Genomic DNA, 14,352 nt, shown 5'->3' on the forward strand with positions numbered 1-14,352 from the left:
TATATATATATATATATATATATATATATAAACACATACAAATACATACACATATATATATATATATATATATGTGTAGAGAGAGAGAGAGAGAGAGATGAATAAAGTATAAGCAATTGAAAATTGTACTGCAAAGGATCTGTATAGAAAATAAATTTATTAAAAGCATTTAACCTATTATTTTCTTAACAAAGTGTGAATTGTTTTGGCAGTCAAACAGACATATAACCTTTTAAATAACCCATTGTATCTGCTTAGTAAAAGGATGTGTTGTTATAAATAAGTTAGCACTAAACAAGTGATCATTGTGCGATTGTGTAGAATACAGTCAGGTTACATTCAGCACACTTCCTATTATCACTGGAATTGGTACAGACACCATTGAGAAGTTAAATTACAATAAAAAGAGGCACAATAAATATTGAAATTAAGAAGGGTCTTTAAAGTCAGAATTAAGTGTCATTATAGTGCAGTAGTAATACAGTAATTTGTTAGCACATGCCATTTTAGCACTAGCAGCACTGCAAGGTAAATAGACATTACAATAAAAAGTTAAAGGGACAGTCTAATATATATATTTTTTTTTTTACAAAGATAGATAATCCCTTTTTTACCATTCCCCAGTTTTGCATAACCAACACTGTTATGTTAATATACTGTATACCTCTGTGATTACCTAGTATCTAAGCCTCTGCCCCTTATCTCAGGGCTTTTTACAAAGTTGCATTTTAGCCAATTAGTGCTGGTTCCTCCATAACTCCACGGGAGTGAGCACAATGTTATCTATATGGCACACTAGCACTGTCTGGCTGTAAAAAGCTGATAAGATGCACTGAAATAAGAGGAGGCCTGCGGTGGCTTAGAAACAGGCAGAGATTTAGAGGTTATATAGTATATTACTATAACAATGTTGGTTGTTCAATGCTGAAGAATAGGTAGTAAACAGCAATAGAATCCAATCTGGTATAGGAGCATACAAAATCCTGTATTGGCTCCACAACACAGGATTAAAAGAATGAGTAATAAAGGCATTATCTATCTTTTTAAACAATAAAAAAAACAAGTAGACAGCCTTTTTAACTTTCATGACTCAGACAGAGCACACAATTTTAAACAACTTTCCAATGCACTTCCATTATCTAAATTTGTTCAGTCTTTTTATATGCACACCTTCTGAGGCACCAGATCCTACTGAGCATGTGCAAGAATTCACAGACCTTACGTACATACTTTTTGTGATTGGCTGATTGCTGTCATATGACGCATTAGGAAGGAAAATGTAGCTAACTTTGAAATTTGTAATAAAAAATCTACTTCTCATTTGAAATTCAAACTAAGTGCTTTTGCATCATCTTTGTATTATGCATTTATTAATTATGTGATTCTACCGTGTTTAGTGGTCCTTTAAGGTGAAAGTAAAGTTAAAACTGGGTTAGATAGAACATGGCATTTAAACAACTTTCCAATTTACTAATATTATTGAATTTAGTTCCCTTGGTATCCTTTGTTAAATAGTAATCCTAGGATGAGCTCAGAAGCATTCACATGTCTTTAGCCATGGGGTAGCAGGGTTTGCAACAATGTTTATAGCACTATTATTCATACTTGCTACCGTAAAATGGTAAAGACGTGTACTCTCCAAAGCTCCTATCAGCCTACATAGGATTACTCTTTAACAAAGAATACAACTAAGCCCAATTAATAATAGAAGTAAAGTTGTTTAAAATTGTACTCTATGGGGTAGATTTATCATAGTGCGAGTGGACATGATACGTTGTATAGTATCATGTCCGCTGCACATTGATAAATGCCGACAGTATACGCTGTTGGCATTTATTATTGCACCAGCAGTTCTTGTGAACTGCTGGTGCAATGCGCCCCCTGCAGATTTACGCCCAATCAGCCACTAGCAGGGGGTGTCAATTAACCCAATTGTATGTGATCGGGTTGATTTCTGTCTGCGGCCTCAGAGCAGGCAGACAAGTTATGGAGCAGCGGTCTTTAGATCTCTGCTTCATAACTTCTGTTTCCAGTGAGCCTGAAGTCTTGCGCGGAAACAGGGGAAATGGGCCCTTATATCTGAATCATGAAAGTTGTATTTTGAATTTACTGTCCCTCTAAGTATAAGAGACCACATACATACACACACACACACATGCATACATACATACATACACATAGATACACACACACACATGCATACATACATACACATAGATACATACACACACACGCATACATATATAAATACACATAGATACATATAAACACACACATGCATACATACATACACACAAATACATACAAAAATACACACATACATACATATATACACATAGATACATATATACACACACACATGCATACATATATACACACAAATACATACACACACACACACATGCATACATACATACACATAGATACATACACACACACGCATACATATATAAATACACATAGATACATATATACACACACACACATGCATACATACATACATACACATAGATACACACACACACATGCATACATACATACATACACATAGATACACACACACACATGCATACATACATACACATAGATACATACACACACGCATACATATATAAATACACATAGATACATATAAACACACACATGCATACATATATACACACATACATACATACACATAGATACATATATACACACACACATGCATACATATATACACACAAATACATACATAAATACACACATACATACATATATACACATAGATACATATATACACACACACACATGCATACATATATACACACAAATACATACATAAATACACACATACATACATATATACACAGATACATATATACACACACACACATGCATACATATATACACACAAATACATACATAAATACACACATACATACACACACACACATGCATACATATATACACACAAATACATACATAAATACACACATACATACATATATACACATAGATACATATATACACACACATGCATACATATATACACACAAATACATACATAAATACACACATACATACATATATACACATAGATACATATATACACACACACACACATGCATACATATATACACACAAATACATACATAAATACACACATACATACATATATACACATAGATACATATATACACACACATGCATACATATATACACACATACATACATACACATAGATACATATATACACACACACATGCATACATATATACACACAAATACATACATAAATACACACATACATACATATATACACATAGATACATATATACACACACACATGCATACATATATACACACAAATACATACATAAATACACACATACATATATACACATAGATACATATATACACACACACACATGCATACATATATACACACAAATACATACATAAATACACACATACATACATATATACACACACACACATGCATACATATATACACACAAATACATACATAAATACACACATACATACACATGCATACATACATACACACACACACATATATGCATACATACACATGCATACATACATAAATACACACATACATACACATGCATACATACATAAATACACACATACATACACATGCATACATACATACATACACACACACATATGCATACATACACATGCATGCATACATAAATACACACATACATACACATGCATACATACATAAATACACATAGATACATACATACATACACACACAAACACATATGCATACATACACATGCATACATACATAAATACACACATACATACACATGCATACATACATACATAAATACACATAGATACATACATACACACACACACACACATATGCATACATACACATGCATACATACATACACACATACATACACATGCATACATACATAAATACACATAGATACATACATACACACACATATGCATACACACACATATGCATACATACACATATGCATACATAAATACACACATACATACACATGCATACATAAATACACATAGATACATACATACACACAAATACATACATACACACAAATACATACATACATACATACATACACATAATATTCATGCAAACAAATACATACATACACACAAATACATACATACACAGTTCACACATGCATAAATACACATACACACATGCATACATACATAAATACACATAGATACATACATACATACACACACATAAACAAACATACATACACATAATATACATATATACATACACACAAATTCATACATACACAGTTCACACATACATAAATACACACATGCATACATACACACACATACAAACATAAATACACATAGATACATACAAACACACACATAAACAAACATACATACACATAATATACATATATGCATACACACAAATACATACATACACAGTTCACACATACATAAATACACATACACAAATGCATACATAAATACACATAGAAACAAGGTTTTTGTGTACTGGATATTAATATCACATAGAAGTGTTTCACTATTGTATTATAACCAAAGAGTTTCAGTTCACACATATTAATTGTCATTCCACACTGTATAAGGGATGACTTACATAAAACCCTGGCTGTACAAGGTGATGCTGTTTTGATCGCAGTTAATAGGGGAATTCATTTTAAGGGGAATTCATTTTATGTCTCTTTGACTATATTTGTCCCTTTCATTGCTGCTTGGAGGTGACACCAGCTGTGAATAAAATAAAAGGCTTTCTCAGATTACTTCTGAACCTGCTACACACCTGCTTTAGATGATAGTACTTGTTCTTGTATGCTGTTTTACTTTTTATTGTTTTTTTCTATTCAATATGTGGATTCAGTTTTGAATAATATCTCAGAAAGTATTTTAGCACTACTATAAGAAATACATGTCAAATAATACAAATCTATACATTATTTGTGTCATAAACTTTTCAAGGATGAATTGCAACACCTTACGGTAAAACTCAGCAAAACCTGTTCATTGGGGCATAAAATAAGGAGTAAGCAAGCGAAACATAAGAATAAGGTAGAGCAGTGCATGTAAAGCACGGAGAAAATGTGATTAGGTGTAAACCACACTAATAAATCATCCTCTACATATAAGAGCCAGCATGTATTTACTATGTGGGCTCACAAATATTGGTGAGACACTGTTGTTGTCACACTGTCAAGCTGGAAAAAGTAAGAGCATAAAATTGCCATTTGTAACTTTTTCCTGCACAACATTATAACAGTCTGGTTGGGGTATGAGGATCTGTGGGAGTCCCCTGTGCCACTCTGCTTCAGGGGTTGCTAAATTTCTGCTGGGTTTTGCCCCTCTGGTGGTTAAAGGGAGTTGCTCAGGATTATGACAGTGATTAACCTTGTTGTCTGTGGACTAAAGATCAGATTTGATCCTGACAATAAGGAAAATGGTGGAGTCTGGCTATTGAAAAGTGCAATAAAAAGGATGTTAATTTGTTTTCAAAATGTTTAAACCTGAGTGATATGTCATTCTATAGCTACATAACAGATAGGTCTTGCAATTAAAAGGTGCTTACTGGCCCTTTAAATATCTCAGCCGGGGTATATGGAAAAGCTTTTTATGTGAGGGTGGGCAAACTGACCAAATATAATTATATCCAAAGATTAAAAAGTGGATTGAAAGAGTGAAGAGTTAAAGGGACACTGAAACCAAATGTTTTTCTTTTGTGATTCAAATAGAGCATGCAATTTTAAGCAACTTTCTAATTTACTCCTCTAAATCAATTTTTCTTCATTCTCTTGCTATCTTTATTTGAAAAAGAAGGCATCTAAGCTTTTTTTTGGTTCAGTATTCTGGACAGCACTTTTTTTATTGGTGGATGAATTAGTCCACCAATCAGCAAGGACAACCCAAGTTGTTCACCAAAAATGGGCCGGCATCTAAACTTACATTCTTGCATTTCAAATAAAGATATCAAGAGAATGAACATTTGATAATAGGAGTAAATTAGAAAGTTGCTTAAAATTTCATGCTCTATCTGAATCACGAAAGAAAAAAATTGGGTTCAGTGTCCCTTTAAAGGGACAGTCTACTTGAAAATTTTTATTGTTTAAAAAGATAACAAACCCTTTATTACCCATTCCCCAGTTTTGCATAAAGAACACTGTTATAATAATACACTTTTTACCTCTATGATTAACTGTAGCTATGCCTCTGCAGACGGCCCCTTTATTTCAGTTCTTTTTACACTCTTGTATTTTAGGCAATTAGTGCTGGTTCTTGTATAAGCTTTATCATTCTCCAGTACACGGGAGTGAGCAGAATGTTAACTATATAGAACACATGAACTAGTTAAGGGGCAGCTTGCTGGGGCTTAGAAACAGGGAAACTTAGAGGTTATAAAGTAAATTACTATATCAATGATGGTTATGCAAAGCTGGGGAATGAGTAGCAAAGGCATTATCTATCTTTTTAAGCAATACAAAAAAATCAAGTAGACTGTCCCTTTATGATTGAGCGCTTAAAGGATCATACAATCTTTCCACCAAGGCATATAAAATAAACATGCACATTAGACAATTTTCATTTACTAAACAAATCCTACTTACAATTTTTAAAAATTATGATGTAGGCCACATAGCTCTTCAACTAAGTGCGCATGCGTGGGTATTGTGTGTAGAAGAGAATCCTCTATGATTTGCTAATGCAAATTAGCATCACGGTGGGTTTGGAAATCTGCCAAATTTGAAATGAATGAAACTACTCATAATGGATAGCACAAGCTATTGGTCCAATTTTTTAATATATATTTACCTGGAGAATGATAAAATAAAAATGTTGCCTTTCATATCCCTTTAATGATAAAAAAAAAACTTGCCGGCATTGAGAGGAATCACTAACTTTTCTTTTTTTTTGGGGGGGGGGGGGGGGGTTACTGAGCAGATTATTGGAATGAATGTCTCCACACACCCAGAAGCCTGCATAGCAAGACAACTGTCAAGGTATAAATATTCCTTTCTAAAATCCTTTGAATGATTTCACAGTACTGACAATTACTTCTTAGAAAATCTCAAAATCTTTAGACTAATGGGTCCTAATAGATACAGGCATTTTTTGTCTTATCTGTTAGATACTTCATGGTGTTTTCATACATGAAGTGTGGTAATAGATTAATGGAATTATAATGAAATATAGGATTATTCTGATTAAAGGTAAAAGGGGGGGGGGGGAGGGGGGGAGGGGGGGGAGGGGGGGAAGCTTGAAAGCAAAATCGTTCTCTTGCTATCTTTATTTGAAAAAAAGGCATTGAAGCTATTTTTTGTTCAGTACCCTGGACAGCACTTCTTTATTGGTGGGTGAATTTATCCACCAATCAGCAAGAACAACCCAGGTTGTTCACCAAAAATTGGCCGGCATCTAAACTTACATTCTTGCTTTTCAAATAAAGATACCAAGATATTGAAGAACATTTGATAATAGGAGTAAATTAGAAAGTTGGTTAAAATTGCATGCTCTATCTAAATCACAAAATATATTTTTTTTCAGTGTCCCTTTAAGGTCATATCTGCATTCCTTTCTGTTTTAGTCTGTGGTCTATTTTTTATTGTGGTTAAACACATGTATGTTACATCCCAATTCAATTGTATACATGAAAATAAAATTCAAGTTATGAGTAATTATTGTTGTACAAATATTTCACTACAGATAGAACCAGTAATAAACAAAATAAAACAAACCTCTAAGTAGTACTTAGTTGTTCCCAGAAATATAGCAACAGGAAATAGTGGCCTCTCATGGACCACCCAAATGAAACTTGTGATATAGCAGAATAATTATTAATGTAACGGTACCTACCAATCATGCAAGTACCTACATTAAAGGGATATAAAACCCAAAAAATTATTTTGTGATTCAGACAGAGGGCACAATTTAAAAAAAGCTTTCAATTTACTTCTATGATCAAATTTGCTTAGTTCCCATGCTATTCTTTGTTGAAGAAATAACTAGGTCCTGTAAGTGTTCTTGCTGCATGGCTTCAAAACTTTAAAATCAATTGAAACTACTTTAAAGGGACAATAAACCCATTTTTTTTCTTTCATTAGTCAGATAGCGAATGCAATTTTAAACAACTTTCTAATTTACTCCTATTATCTAATTTGCTTCATTTTCTGGATATTCTGTGCTGAAAAGCATATCTTGATAGGCTCAGTAGCTTCTGATTGGTGGCTGCACATATTTTCCTCATGTGATTGGCTCACCCATGCGCATTGCTATTTATTTAACAAAGGATATCTAAAGAATGAAGCAAATTTGATAATAGAAGTAAATTGGAATGTTATTTAAAATTGTATTCTCTGTCTGAATCATGAAATATTGTTTGGGGGTTTAATGTCCCTTTAACATTTCTTTATCTGGTTATTCTTTATCAAATACCATTGATATTTCAAATTTCAGGCATCATTTTACTCTTAGTAAAGTTACATAAAAAATAACTTCTTAAAAGGAGAATAACAGTATAATAATAAAATACACTAATTTGTTACCGCAAATATATTTACCATAACAATGAAGATTTAATTAATAATATAATGCTATAACAAATTGGAACATTTTACTATTACGTGTTATATCCCTTTAATACCTATACATCACCAAAAAGACATATTTTAACTTGAACTTTATTTGCAGTATCACTGACAAATAAAGTATATTATAATTAAACAAAAGAAAACCCCAGCTCTGATTATTGGGACACAGAGTAACAGCATACTGTGTATATCACTGCTGCTAACAGAAACGTCAACTTTAGTTTCCATAAGAAAGAAAGAGCAACAGTGGGTCGGCTCTGTCGTTATGGAGACTGAGAATGTGTTAAACATACACATATTTTTAACCCCTCGCTGGTCTTTGAATTGGGATTTTGATAGCGCAACTGCACTATTCTATGATGACAACCAACAGAAAGTTTTAAGAGCACCCTGGCACAGCGGGTTCTTGTTGTCCACGTCGAGACTCGCGCTACTATGAGCTGTAAAACCCTTAACAACGAGCGATGTACAGGGTATGTCACAGTCGTTAAAGGGTTACATTTCAGAAAATGTCAAGGGATGACGTTTCAGGATTTTTTTAAAGAATAGTGACAAATTCAAACAAATTAGTATCTCCTTTACTATTTTCTTGAAATGCTGGTAGGTATGAAAATGTATGACGTTAAAAAAGACTATGTAAAAGTGTCCTCGTGCAGTTTATCCCTATACAGACCAACTGCTAAATTAAGTAAACAATAGCCTAGCTTCAATATAACATATTTATGAAACTAATGTCTTGAAGAAATAACTCAAAGATTGCAGGGATTTGTATGCATTTCTCTTCACAGTCACAAATTGCAAAATAAGCACCATTATAATCTATGGAGCCACATCTATCTCTTAAAGGATCACTGCATAGTGTGAAATGTAAGTGTATCACAGAAACCACCTTCTAAACCTCTGTTTATAAAACAGATCACTCTAAAATAATATGCAAAGGGGCAACAAAATCTTTATGAATCGCCATTCTGGGCTGAGGTGTAAGTAAAACTTCCTAACCATACCCACAGCCAGCCCCAGGACACACCTTTCTATCCAGCAAGACTTCTACAGATAAAAAGAACCGGAAAATATCTAATTACTAACATTTTCCAATTTACTTCTCTTATCTAATTTGCTTTGTTCTCTTGGTATCCATTGTTGAAAAGCATACATAGGTAGGCTGTAAGTTAGCTGCCTTTCACTGTCTCACCCAATGTGTTCAGCTAGGCACCAGTAAAGCATTGCTCTTTCAACAAAGGATACAAAAAGAATGAAGCAAATTTGATAACATAATTTAATCTGAAATCTGAAAATTGGATTTTCTATCTGCAACCTAAAAGTTTTCTTTCATTATTATGGCCCTTTAAGGTCTATTAATCAACTCTGTATATTTATTTTATAACATTTTTGCTGTGAAGAAGGGGCATGTTATTTCTGCAGATACAAATTCACAGTTTTGAAAACTACAAAACCAATATACAGTATGAGATATTACCGTCATGATAGAAAAAAAATCTAAAATAATCTAATAGAAAACCTCTGAGAGAGAATGAAATTGTAAAGGTGGAATTCATTTACCAAAAAATTAAACATTACAGCCATTAATATACAGCATCTTGCTAAATAAATCAAAAGTTATCTATATTTCAGGATGAATAACCTTTAGATTATAATAGCCTCTATTTATCAAAGTCTGTCGGACCTGATCCGACAGTGCGGATCAGGTCCGCCAGACCTCGCTGAATACGGAGAGCAATACGCTCTCCGTATTCAGCATTGCACCAGCAGCTCCCAAGAGCTGCTGGTGCAACGCCGCCCCCCTGCAGAATCACGGCCAATCGGCCACCAGCAGGGGGGTGTCAATCAACCCGATCGTACTCGATCGGGTTGAATTGCAGCGATGTCTGTCCGCCTGCTCAGAGCAGGCGGACAGGTTATGGAGCAGCGGTCTTTAGACTGCTGCTTCATAACTGGTGTTTCTGGCGAGCCTGAAGGCTCGCCAGAAACACGGGGCCTCAAGCTCTATCCGGAGCTTGATAGATATGCCCCAACGTATCTTAAATAAAAACTATCTTTAGATAGAATTTTTTTTCTCAAAAATCATTTTATTAAAAAAAAATCAGATTTAAATTAAAAAAAAAATTAAAAAAAAATCAGTGATTTTTATTCACTCTGGATTTAATTATTCACTTTAGTAATAATTATTACTTCAGATATATATATATATATATATATATATATATATATATATATATATATATATATATATATATATATATATATAATCCTCCCAGAAAGGATAAGCATATCATACAAATTAGTTCAGCAGCCCTTTCAGCACTTTTAACAACACATGTATTGTCCCAGCAAAAAAAGGCACTCACTGTTTCCATAAAAAATAACTTTTAATAAGTCTCCAAAAATAAAAACGACATAACGTTTCGGTGTTTAACAAACACCTTTGTCAAATGTCATACAGTCATTAATAACCCAGTTACCAAAAACTCACTATACCTATATATATATATATATATGTGTGTGTGTGTGTGTGCTGCCCAGTCAACAGGTCATGAGCAGTAGCAGATCCGCAGAGATGAAAATTAGAGGGAACATTGGTCCCGGCAAAAGGGTTAGTAATGCACAAGATTTTTGTTTTGACAAATTAACATGTGTAACTTTTACATTAGAATGTTCCTTTAATACAGAGTACTCTATGTATTATATCTGCTTTACATCTAAAAATTGTTTTAGTTAATCCTTTTAAAGGGACATGGAAGTCAAAAATGTACTTTCATGATTCAGATAAAACTTTTTTTTTTTTTTATCCAATTTACTTCTGTTACCAAATGTATTTTGTACCATTGGGGCCTTGATGATCAAAAAACTTGCTAGCAAAGGAGAGAAATCATGAAAAATCTTATATTGTAAAATAGTCCTTCACACCCAGACCCCATAGTGAGATAAACAGCTCCCAGGTAAAAATTAGCATTTCTACAATTCTTTGAGGAATTGTGCTGTACTGACGAGACTGCTTAGTTCATTTTATCTGGTCTTGTGCAATAGTTCACAGGGCCGGCACAACCATGTGGCCCAGGCAGCACTTGATAAAACTATTCCTGTTTTCTGTCTCCATAATAGGAAGTCTAAGGTTCCCAGCAGCAAAACCTCATCATGCACAAAGACACAGAACCATTCAGGGGGTTACCTTTAAAGTGGGGCAAGTGCATCTCTTCCCTAACTTCGTACGAATTTTGATTCGGAATGAAACGAAACGCACATGTCTAATCTTGAGCCGTCCCTGATAGTGCACTCACTGTAAGTCCGGGTAAGTATACCTTATGTATCTCTAATAAAGCCAGGAAAGGAACTCTAAACTGGTGATGTACACAGGACAACCTATTTATGTAAAATCCCCCTATCATTTCAGTTCACCAGACACCATATGTATATATAAGATATGTGCACAACTGTTTTATACAATGCGAAGTGAAACGCATAAGGCCGTGTCTCCTACCCTCAGTGATGTGCAGTGACTTCAGAGGCTGGTGAGGCAGTGGCTCGGAATCGGATACGCCTTCATTGTTTTGATATCCTTTGTTGAAAATCATATCTAAATATGCTCAGTAACTACTGAGCATATTTAGATATGATTTCCAACAAAGGATATCAAAAGAATGAAGAAAACCAGATATTAGATGTAAATTGGAAAGTTAGTTAAAATTGCATGCTCTTTATATATTATACAATATATTATACAATATACATACATACTTTCGGTGTTCCCGCGCTTTACAGGCTTCACTCACTCCTGTCCTGAGGCCAGGCCACACACAAAAAAATCAAGTGAACAGTCAAGTGTTTATGTTTTTCAAGCAGCCTTAATATTTTAATTTTAGTTTACTACGCAACGTCGCAACAAGCCTGACTATAGTAAGCCTCCTTGGCTGGCCTGGAGCTATAAAGCCACCCGGTCCCCCCACGTGGGTGATTCAGAACTCAGTCTCTCTTACTAATTTTAGTAACTATTTGACTCCGTCCTGAGTCCACTTTCCCTGAGGCCACTCACACAAAATCAACTGAAGACAGTGACAGTCCAGTCCAGACCAGTCCATAAAGCAAACAAGCCACCCGGTCCCACGTTCAGATTCAGAACGTTTTACTTTTACTATTTTTTTAGTAACTGTTTTTGTCAGTGCTATAAATTGGTGTGAAAAACACACAGTATAGCACTGACAAAAACAGTTACTAAAAAAATAGTAAGAGTAAAATGTTTTGAATCTGAATCGAGAATTATATCAATACTAATACTTCAAAGGGGGGCTACCTGAGTCAGTGATAATATAATATTATTTATTATCCGCCACCTACCTAAATAAGATGCCGCGGCCGTCGTCGTCTAAGTAGACTTAAGTATTATAGAATACTGCTGCTGAGCTGCTCAATGCTCTCTCTTACTGATGTCCGACTCTGACTCCGTCTCTGAGCTGACGCCGGGCACGTGATGACAGACGCTGACACGCGCCTCTATTCCTTAGTTTCCGTCTGGCACTCAGCCCGCCCAGAGACTCAGACTTGCTGAGGTCTGATTGGCTGAGAGGTGGCCAAGGCTCCAGAGGCTTTCAGAGTCAAGCCTCCGGTGTGGGAGAATGGGCCGCATTGAGAGCACTGCATTAACACTTATTCTCCTCTTGATGGCAGTCTCTCAGCGGCCCATACACTTCCCAGTCAATACATTTCATATTGCGCAATATAAGGATAGCTAGCCTCCACTTTATTGCGCAATATGAATGTATTGTATTACTATTTTTTTGCACAAGTCATAAATAAAATAATAAAGTACTTAATTTGGTGGAGGGGTGGGGGATTAGGGGGGGTCAACTTTTTATTAAAAAAAAAATATATTGAAAAAAAAAAAGATTTATTTTTTTATTTTTTACAAAAAGGCTGTAATACATAGATTGGCCAGGGGAGGCACTGCCTCACCTGCCTCTTATGAGTGCACGTCACTGCCTACCCTTCATGTTCACTTTATCCTGTTTTGGCAAGACGCTTAATACATTTTTGGACTTTTACCTCCGTGCCCACCTTCTTTGGTGTTTGCACAGCTGTTTTATAGTCATAACAAATGCTGTACTCTCCCTCAATTTTATTGTTCTTTCTTAATTTACTATACTATTCTGCTTTCAGATTGTTATCTTTATCAATATGTTCATTTAAAGGTAGGTTAGGGGTGAAAAAGGAAAGGAAAAATGTGACCTCAAAAAAAAAAAAAAAAAAAGCAATGAAAAAATATTAAAGGGACAGTCAATTCCAAAATGCACTTTCATGATTCAAATAGGGCATGTAATTTTAAAAAACTTTCCAATTTACTTTTATCACCAATTTTGCTTTGTTCTCTTGGTATTTAGTTGAAAGCTAAACCTAGGTAGGCTCATATGCTAATTTCTTAGACCTTGAAGGCAGCATCAAACCTGAATGCATTTTGACAGTTTTTCACCACTAGTTCATGTGTGTCATATAGATAAAATTGTGCTTACGCACGTGAAGTTACCTAGGAGTCAGCACTGATTGGCTAAAATGCAAGTCTGTCAAAAGAACTGAAATAAGGGGGCAGTTTGCATAGGCTTAGATACAAGGTAATTACAGAGGTAAAATGTGCATTATTATAACTGTGTTGGTTATGCAAAACTAGGCGATGGGTAATCTATCTTTTTAAACAACAAATATTCTGGTGTTGACTGTCCCTTTAAGTATTGGGGAAAAAAAG

General features: G+C 34.5%; 2 protein-coding genes across 3 annotated transcripts in view; both read right to left on the bottom strand.

Moving 5' to 3' along the window:
• LOC128663107 (mucosa-associated lymphoid tissue lymphoma translocation protein 1 homolog) overlaps positions 1 to 14,352 on the bottom strand; it is a 167,587-nt gene that overhangs the window by 149,990 nt on the left and 3,245 nt on the right. Inside the window, exon 1 of one of the 2 annotated variants that reach the window (XM_053717268.1) lies at positions 4,628 to 4,730. The exons of the other annotated variant lie outside the window; for it this stretch is intronic. The gene's annotated coding sequence lies outside the window, so the exon portion shown is untranslated. Of the gene's footprint in view, positions 1 to 4,627; positions 4,731 to 14,352 lie in introns of those variants that run through there. 2 annotated transcript variants of the gene reach the window in all.
• Positions 1 to 14,352, bottom strand: part of LOC128664474 (uncharacterized) — a 41,746-nt gene that overhangs the window by 19,301 nt on the left and 8,093 nt on the right. The gene's annotated exons all lie outside the window — the stretch shown is intronic.

This window comes from Bombina bombina, chromosome 6 (genome assembly GCF_027579735.1).
Source record: "Bombina bombina isolate aBomBom1 chromosome 6, aBomBom1.pri, whole genome shotgun sequence".
NCBI classification, from domain to species: Eukaryota; Metazoa; Chordata; class Amphibia; order Anura; family Bombinatoridae; genus Bombina; species Bombina bombina.